Source organism: Mytilus californianus, unplaced genomic scaffold (genome assembly GCF_021869535.1).
Source record: "Mytilus californianus isolate M0D057914Y unplaced genomic scaffold, xbMytCali1.0.p SCAF_8, whole genome shotgun sequence".
Taxonomy (NCBI): Eukaryota; Metazoa; Mollusca; class Bivalvia; order Mytilida; family Mytilidae; genus Mytilus; species Mytilus californianus.
Window position 1 is genome coordinate 79,873,319 of NW_026262734.1, and position 9,555 is coordinate 79,882,873.

Below are 9,555 nucleotides of genomic sequence, written 5' to 3' on the forward strand. Positions count from 1 at the left end.
TGAAATACATTTTTAGTTCAAATAATAACATAGATATACATTTTGTCTTCATATCCAATTTTTTACCGTTGATATTTATTTTGTATTTCAAAATACTTAGTACCTGAAATCTGTTAAATGCAAGAATTTTCAGAGTTTTAAAATGTCTTTCGTCATTGTAATGATCAGTACATGTATCAAATACTGGTCTTCGGTATCACCCAAATGAATTCACTTCATTAACCAACGTTTGCGTATTCAGAGATCTTGAAAGGAATCTGAATGTAATCGCTTATTCTATCCTGTTTGCATCGATTAGTAATAAGATCAATAAAATTATTTCAGCAAATTATAGATTCTTTTTTACTTGTTGCTTTAACAATAATTAAATAAGAACACTATTGGGGTAGGTTTCAAAAAATACAAGCGTTTTGTTCCTTAAATATCCGTTACCAACTTGTTCTCAGTTTATTGAGTAAATGTTTGGTATGTACTTAAAAGTGTCTGCATTTTATTTTAACTTTCAATCAATTCTATTACATAGATCAATTCTATTACATAGAATTTTTAATTGACTAGGATTGTCAGTTTTCCTATCGAAGGTCGGTGGTTTTCTCCGGGCACTTCGGCTTACTCCACCAATAAAAACTGACCGTCACGAAATAGCACAAAAGCGGTGCTTAAAAGTGGCGTTAAAACAACAAAAATCAAAAATCATTTCCAGAACCACGTATGTAGATAAACCAATGAAAGTCATCATTTGATCAAAGAACAGTAAATTGTATCAGCCATCAACAGTTTGTTTAAAGACCAAAATGAACCAGGCTTTATTGCTTGCAATTGATTGACAGCTGTTTCACAGAAACAAATAACGCAATAACATGTAGCTTAAAGATTTTCATTGACTGCAGTCGTATCACATGAGTGAAATACAAATAAGAACATTACATGTATGATCAAGATTGTCCAAACATTTGGGAACTTACAAATGTTTTACGTCTATAAACTTTAACCTATGTTTTTATTTTGTTTTATTATATATTTTGGATTTATCAAAATAAAATTGCGTTCATTTACAATTATTTCAATAATTGTATATTCAATTTCTTTTTTTTTTTTTTTTTTTTTTTTTTATTGCACATATTGCTGTTTTAACAATAAAACTTGGTGTACAGCATTCCATCAAGTATCCCTGCTAAATTTACTACTAAATATCCAGGGAGAATATTCCGTAGAATTAACAATAAATAACATTGGTATAAATATCTGAATAAATAAATTACTGTTACAAACAGTCTTTATTAATACAAAATTTGTATACTATTTATATTTATAATAATATCTGTAATATTCCAATATCTATAATTACACAAGTTTGTCGGTATTTTTACGGAAATTATTCTTTACTCCGGAATTGGTTTTTTTATACTATCTTTAATGTATCAGAAACGAAATGCGGTCAGTGACCTCGCACGTTCTTTTCAATCTTTCAATTTTGAGAATACACAATTTTCAATCCTGGTGTTTGCATATATTATTTAATGATTTGAAAATTTGGAATAATGATTCGAAAAAGGTAAGTTGTTGTACTAATATAATTTTGTGTTTACAACTTAATTTATAATTATTAAATAGATTCGTTATTGATTTGACCCAAATAAATATTGTGTCGTGACCTTTACCTATCAAATGTTTGTAAACATTTAAAACATTGGTACAGCATCAATATATTCAAAGATCACACACACGCCTACATATACCAATGCATCTGAAGTATCCACAGGAACATACTTTGGTACATACATACTTTTGCAATTACAACATTGTACAATGTACAGCATCACATGCCTATGCTTTTTTCTACAGTACAGGTACTACAACAAAAATACTTTCTGTAGCTCTATTAATAGTACCAGCTTAATTTTATAAAATTACATCAGTTTTTGCTCAGAGTATAGAGTCCTTTTTTTTTAGTAAACTATTTGATACATACATTTCATACTGTTTTATTTTGTACTCATTTCTTCATATCAGAGGTGAATTATTAAGCTAGTCCAAACAATTATGAGTCTCAAAAGACCAACCCAATCATTTTTCCCTGACACCTTCCTTCGACGTAGTTAAGCCTCACAGAAAAAGAAACTAAATTAGCCCTTCAAGACGTCACAACCATTTGGACTAATTGTTTGCGAACAAATTTATACACAACTCACACACACCCAAAGTACATACCGTAACATATATAGATACATGTAGGTACTTACATTGTACATTTACAATTAAAGTATCACAAGCATTAACACATTAATTGATAGCCTCTGTTTTTTTTTTACTATTAGCTTAATGCATTTTAATACCATAAAATGACATCAATTTTTTCTCAAAATATTCAACACCTTTGTTAATAAGCAGCTTATCTCTATATTTGCTATACTATATAATTCTACTATATTTTCTACTTCATATTTGAAAATTCTTAATGTGTCTACCATTTTAGCCTTTTTATTAGAAACATAATGTGCTTTATAAACTGAAAAGAACATTAAGCTAAGCAGATGATTTAGTGCATAATATGCCTCATCATAAATTTTGTATCCTATTACAAGAGAATGGAGACTTATTACATGTTCATCAATACAGACTTTTTGAAGTAAACCTTTCATTGATTTCCAAAATGTTTTATGATATGAACATGTAATGAAAAAATGATTATAATTATCTAGTTTATTACAGTATGAACAAAAATTGTTTGTTGAAATTTTCCACTGTAAAAGCAGCTCCTCGTTTGGCATAATATAATGCATTAATTTCCACCTGAACATTTTTATTTTATTATCTTTAAGATACTCAAAAGTAAATTTAATAGAGTCTTTGAATTCATTTTTTAGTCTTCCTATACTTAAGACTCTTTCCCATTTTAAAAAACCGGTTGGTATTTCTATTTTTACTAGACTTAGTACAATTTTGTATATGTCTTTATTATTGATAGTTAGTACATTATTATTATCTCTAAGTTTAATTTTAGTTCGGTTAATATGGACTTTAGTTTTGAATGATTCCTCTGTTTTTAATTTGTCTGTCCATTGTTTTGGTATGGATTTTTTTAGTTTTGATAGTTCAGAAATCCAATTGCTTTTATTTCTTAATTTTGAAATAATTATTTCTTCTGATATATTTCCCCTATTATCAATTATGTCATTTATATATAATATATCACTATCAATCCAATTATTAAAGAACAGACATTTAGCTTGAAATTTTATGGATCTATTGCCCCATATTACTTGTTTTCTGATATCTAAATAATTATCGATTTGATCATGATGATTGTTTTCATAATTGTTTACAGTTATCCATGTTTTTATCATCTCTTGATAGAAGATTGGTGTATCATTCCATATTTTTCTATCTAGAAGTTTTGTGCTATTTAGATTCATCTTGAAAATGAGCAGGTTTTTTCCAAATTTATTAAGGTGTAATTTTGATAATACAGACCAGTTTGCATTTCCTGATTGTAGTATTTTTAAAATCCATTTTAAATGTATTGATTTTATATAAGACTCCATATCAATCATTTTTAACCCCCCCTCAGAGAAATTTTTAATTATTATTGACCTTTTTATTTTATCTTTTCCTCCATTCCAAATGAATTTATATAAGATTTTATTTATATTTTGTAGATAATCTTTAGTTATGATACTGTTAGTAGCAATGTACGTTATATTTGGTAACAGAAGAGCTTTTACTATTAATATTTTTCCAAGTAGTGTTAACTTTCGTTTTTACCATCTTTCTACAAGTTTTGCTATTTTGTCTATCACCTTTTCCATATTTAATGCTTGACATTCTTTTCTGTCATACCCAAAATAGATACCGAGGCTTTTAATTGGTTTGTTTGTCCAGTTTATATTTTCATATTTATCTTTTGAACTTTTTAATCTCCCTAACCATACCCCTTCTGTTTTGTTTCTATTAAGTTTAAGTCCTGAAAAACTTCCAAATGTTTCAATTATGCTAAGAGCCAAACTTATTTCTTTTCTTGACTGTAGAAAGAGTGTTGTATCATCCGCTAATTGGCAAATTTTTAAATTACAAGATTTTCCTTCTAATTTTATTTTTATTCCTTTAAAATCTTTATTACTTCTTAGTCTTATTGCCATTAATTCTACTGTTATGACAAAAAGGAGAGCTGAAATCGGACACCCTTGTCGTATTCCACGATATATTTTGAAAGGACCTGAGACCCACCCATTATTTAAAATACATCCCTTTATGTCTTTATACATAGTTTCAACCCATCTGATAGAACTAGTTTTAAATCCAAACTTTTTTAGAGTTTCCGTCATAAATGTCCATTCTAACGAGTCAAAGGCTTTACTAAAATCCAAAAAAAGAATTGCTCCTTCTATATTAAATTTCTCAGAATAATCTATAATATCTTGTATTTGTCTGATGTTAAAACCAATATATCTGTTTTTAACATATCCGGTTTGATCTAGACTAATGATAGATGGTAGAACTTTTTTAAGTCTCTGAGCTAACACATAAGCTAATAGTTTTGTATCAATATTCAATAAAGTTATGGGACGGTAATTATTTAATGAAAGAGGGTCATTCTTTTTAAATATTAGTGAAATTGCACCTTTCTTTTGAGAGTTTGTTAATTCTTTTTTTTCATAGTTATAATTAAATACCTTGACAATAATATTTTTTAAGCTATTCCAAAATTGCCTATAAAATTCCACTGTTAGACCATCTAGACCGGGGGATTTATTTAGCTTCATTTTAAATATTGCAGCTGTACATTCAGTTTCTATTACTTCCCCTTCACATTGATTACTATCTGAGTCTTTTAGCTTTTTTGGTAGCTCTGTTTCTTTAATATACATTTTAACATCATCATCATCACAAGGGTTAGTGGACTCATAGAGAGTTTTGTAGTATTTCACTTGTAGATTTAAAATTTTATCTTGGTCTGTTGTAGCAGACCCATTTTCATCATATAGTTCAGTTATAATCTTTTTTATTTGGCGACTCTTTTCTAGTCCCAAGAAGTATGCACTATTTTTTTCTCCTTCTTCAAACCATTTTACCCTTGACCTTATTTTTTGTCCCTTAATTTTGTCTTTATACAAGCCCTCTAAATAATTTTCCACATTTTCAATTTCTTTTTGTAATTTTTGATTTATTTATTTCTTTGTTGAGATAATTCAGCTGTTTTTCTAAAATATTTATTTGATCTTTTTTTAATTTGGCTTGTCTTTTACAATAGCTTAAACTTGCATCCCGCACTTCTATTTTCAAGTTATCCCAAAGTATCCCCAAATCATTACAGTTAATTGATTCCTTTTCATATTTAATTATTAGATTTGTTATTATATTTACATAGTCCTCATTGTTTAATATACTGGAGTTTAATTTCCAGTAGCCACGCCCCTTATTTCCTCTATCAGTATTGATTTTTAAAGATACTGCATTATGGTCAGTTAGTTTTTGAACAATAGGTCTAATATCACAACTTTTACAATTTTTTAGTACTTCCTTGGAAATCAAGAAATAATCAATCCTGGTGGCCTCTGATCTATCTTTCCTACTCCAAGTAAATTGTTTTAGGTTTTTATTTTTGTTTCTCCAAATATCTATTAATTTACATGATTTTATAAGCCCCTTTAAACTTGTAACTGGTTTATCAAATTTTTTGGAAGATTTAGTTTTATTTTTTGTATCTATCAATGACCAGATGTCGTTGAAATCACCCCCAAGAATTGTTTGACCTAATCCATATTTATTTATATAAGATTTAACTGTTTTGAAGAAACTATTTCTTTCTCTTAATTTATTTGGAGCGTAGATGTTTACTAGCGTGTAGATATTTTCATTAATTTCAATATTAATCAGAATAAATCTCCCTTCAGAATCTTTGTGTTCATCAATAATTTTGAAATTAATTCTATCTTTTATCCATATTGCTACCCCGCGTGAATTACTTGTACCATCACTTCTGAAAAGATTCTCGCCAAATTCTTTATTCAATGTATTTTGCATTAAATTGATAAAATGAGTTTCTTGAATGAATATTACATCACATTTTTGCTGACTTGCCCAACTTACTATTTTATTTATTTTTTCAGGTTGCTGTAGGCCATTAGCATTGACCGTGCATATATGCAGATAATTTCTCATGGTGGTTTATAGTTGGATATTTTAAATTTCATACATGGTGAGTAACATTTTTTTACATTAATAATAACACATTCTATATATTTGTTCTTTGATATTATTTTTTTATTACTTTTGACTGCCTTAAAACTAAATTCGTTTAGTCCTGCTTCTTCACAAGAATAATTTAGAAGACTGTTTATATACTGATGAAACGTTTGTTTCACCTTAGTATTGACATTATACGCTTCACTGATTTCTATTAACTTTTCGAATCGTTGGTATTTAAATTTTGAATGTACATCAATCACGTCAATAACTAAGATTGTTATCACCAGTAATACCGCTTTGTTCACGTTATTCTCTATTTTTATCCTTTGTGTATTCCTGGTTGATATTTTAAGCAGTTCATTTTCCCGTGTTTTAACGTATTTAACATGTATTATTTTATCGATCTTCTCTAGCATTAGTTTTGATAACCTATGATCATGCTGATTATTTTTATCACTTTTATGGTGTTTATTTTGTATAAAAAATAGACTTCCGTGTTCCAGGTATACTCGATCTCTAGTTTCAATTTCGTTCGCTCTATATCTTGACCTCATCGTATTAATAGACTTTTTGGTCAAAGTTTTTTCGGAAGACTTTTTAAATAGGATTAATTGTTTTTCCATTTCAGGATATTTTTTATCAAATGATAAAGACATTAATTTGATTGTATTGTAACTTAACCTACATATTCTCAACCACGTGCCTGTGTTCATAAACATAAGCACATGTTGACTCAATTTATGTTTACGTGTTAGTTTGTTATTTACACGTGCACGACGCTTTATGTTTGGCTGTAAAGGTGTATACAACCACACACTTAATACAGTAAAATACAATATATACCATAAAAACATTTTGTATTCTATAATGTCTATATTACTGTTGTTAAATTTGTTTTCAACTTTTATTTTATTTAGCATGTTTAACTTAGCGCTATGGTTTACATCTTCTATAAAGATAATTGTAATAGCAAGGTATAGCTTTATACATATTTTAGACATCAGTGTTATTAAACAAATAACTACCTTTACACAACATACTATGTTTTTAACTAGACTCTCAGAATAAAAGTTCTTTGCTATATTATTACATACATGTACATTAATGTACTTTGATTCATACATATTTTGGTTATTCCTATATACAAATTGCTTAATTTTTTTATTTGTTTTTTTCTTTTTCAGGATAAAAATTTCATGAAGAATAGGCTGTTTATGATCTTCATTAGTGATATGGATTTGACTCTCTATCATTCTGCAAAGTTTAAGTGGACAACCTTCAACAGTTATGTCACACAAGCATACTAAGACATATTTCAAATAAAATATACAGTTAAAAATAAATGAAGACAGTGCTATACATACAGTTTTGTGAAGAATATGGTTTTTACAATGCATATTTTTAGATTTTTTTTTAATAATTTATAATAAAAGAATTCTAGTCTTAGATTTTGTAATTCATTTAACAAATATCAAATTAGCGCTTCTTTTTCGGCTTCTTTGCAGCCTCATCTCTTGTTGCATCATGTAAATTCTCTGTTGGAGTAACTGGAGATTTTTCAATGTTTTGTGTCCTGGTTTTTGACTGTTTTGGTGTGCTATTTGTTGTATTGCTTTGTTCATGACTAGGTTTTTTTGTCAGATACTTTGAGATACCCGGTCTCCTGTCAACACTTCCTATGTTTTTTGGTTTTTGGTTTTGTTGTTGTGAACTGTCTTTTCCGTAAGACCTTCTCTCCTGAGTACCGAGGATCAATTGCGAATGTTCCCTGTCACTATCTGACCTACTTCTATCCTCGGTATTCACGAGAGGTTTTGTCCTGCGCTGGGAATAGACTTCACTTTCTTGGAATGACTTATCACTATTATCGGTACAGTCTTTGTTGTGTTCATCATTCTCACTTGCATTGGGTACATCTTGATTGCCGACATCATCCATGTTTGTCATATATGTATCATCTTCATCATATTCACCATCCGAATGCTCATTGCACTCATATTGCTTGTGGCCTAGTTGACCACATTTTCTACACTTCCATCCATTCGGACAAGTGTTTGCTGAATGTCCTTCTTCGAAGCACTTGCTACACTTCATATTTGGTCTGTTTGTGAACGATTGGCCAAAGTGGTTGATTGTTGCCCAATATTTGCCTATCTGCAATGACTTTGGCAGTGGGGGATTAAACGGTTTGCATATTACAATCCGATCGCCTGTTCTGCAATTTGTAAGGAGGTTATCAATTCTTAATCTTTCCCTGAAATGAGTAATTACCTCACACTTGCTAGCTGTAGTTTCAAGAGTTCTAATTATCTGATCGTCATCTGCGGATAGAGGCACATTTTTGACTCGTACCTTCATTGTATCTTGTTCTTCATCCATTGTTATTTTTGGGTTTCTAGAGTACAGGGCTATAGATTTTGTTCTTATGGTTATCCCCAAGGACAGTAGATCTTTTTTGTCATATTCATTGTCGAAATATATTCGCCAGACGCCTCGAACTCTCTGTAGTCCAATTAAAGCTCTTACTGGCACCTGCTCGTTTATTGCCTTATAGACCTCTGTGTTTGTAAGAAAAAGTCGTTGGCCTTTATAATTTACAGCATTATCACCAAAGACGTCTGCTTCAAGGAGAAATATTGGTTTGACATTACCAATCTTGTAGTCATCATTTTTGCTTTTGTTTTCGCTACTAGCTGTTTCAGCATAGGAGGCAGCCATTTTGTTTTGTTCGTTTGGATTTTGTTTGTCGGTACACATCAATAAATGCTATAATTGCTTATCAGTTTTGGTATATTTTAGTCTCTATAGTACTGTAAACATATGTTGTATATGCACCACACCAATTTCATACCATACTTTAGTTGAAATCTTCTGAATATCAATTTTTTTTGCGGAGCTATGAAACACTAATCACCTTAGTTCAAGGGCCATAACTCTATATGTATATTCAATTTCTTTTACATCGTTGAGTCCTTGAGATCGAACTAATGATTTGAAAACAATTAGATAAATATAAATGTAAAAACGTGCCTCACGCGTTACAACTGCGTCGATGCAGTAGAATGTGTCCCCGTGCTTGTAGTGTGTGCCTTTATATTTGTTTTGAATGTATACTGATTGATACTTTAGTCTGGGAGAAAATGATTTATCTATAAGTTTAATTGCTTCCGTTATTTGGACCCTGTAATTCTGTGGATGTCGTTAGTTCATGTCTGTCGTATTTGTTTTCTAGTATTCTTTTTTTTTTATAAATTAGGTCCTACATTTTCCTGTCTGGACATTTTATATCCGACTATACGGTATGGGATTTTCTAATTGCTGAAAGTGATATAATAAATAATCATTCTGCTGAAATTTACACATTGG

The 9,555-nt window shown here is 29.6% G+C and overlaps 1 long non-coding RNA gene across 1 annotated transcript; it reads left to right on the forward strand.

The window, feature by feature from the left end:
* The first annotated feature begins 1,085 nt into the window (after positions 1-1,085).
* Positions 1,086-7,635, forward strand: LOC127711103 (uncharacterized). The gene is made up of 3 exons (XR_007986494.1): positions 1,086-1,555; positions 6,111-6,199; positions 7,374-7,635. It is a non-coding gene; the product is annotated as an uncharacterized LOC127711103 (long non-coding RNA).
* Positions 7,636-9,555: the final 1,920 nt, after the last annotated feature.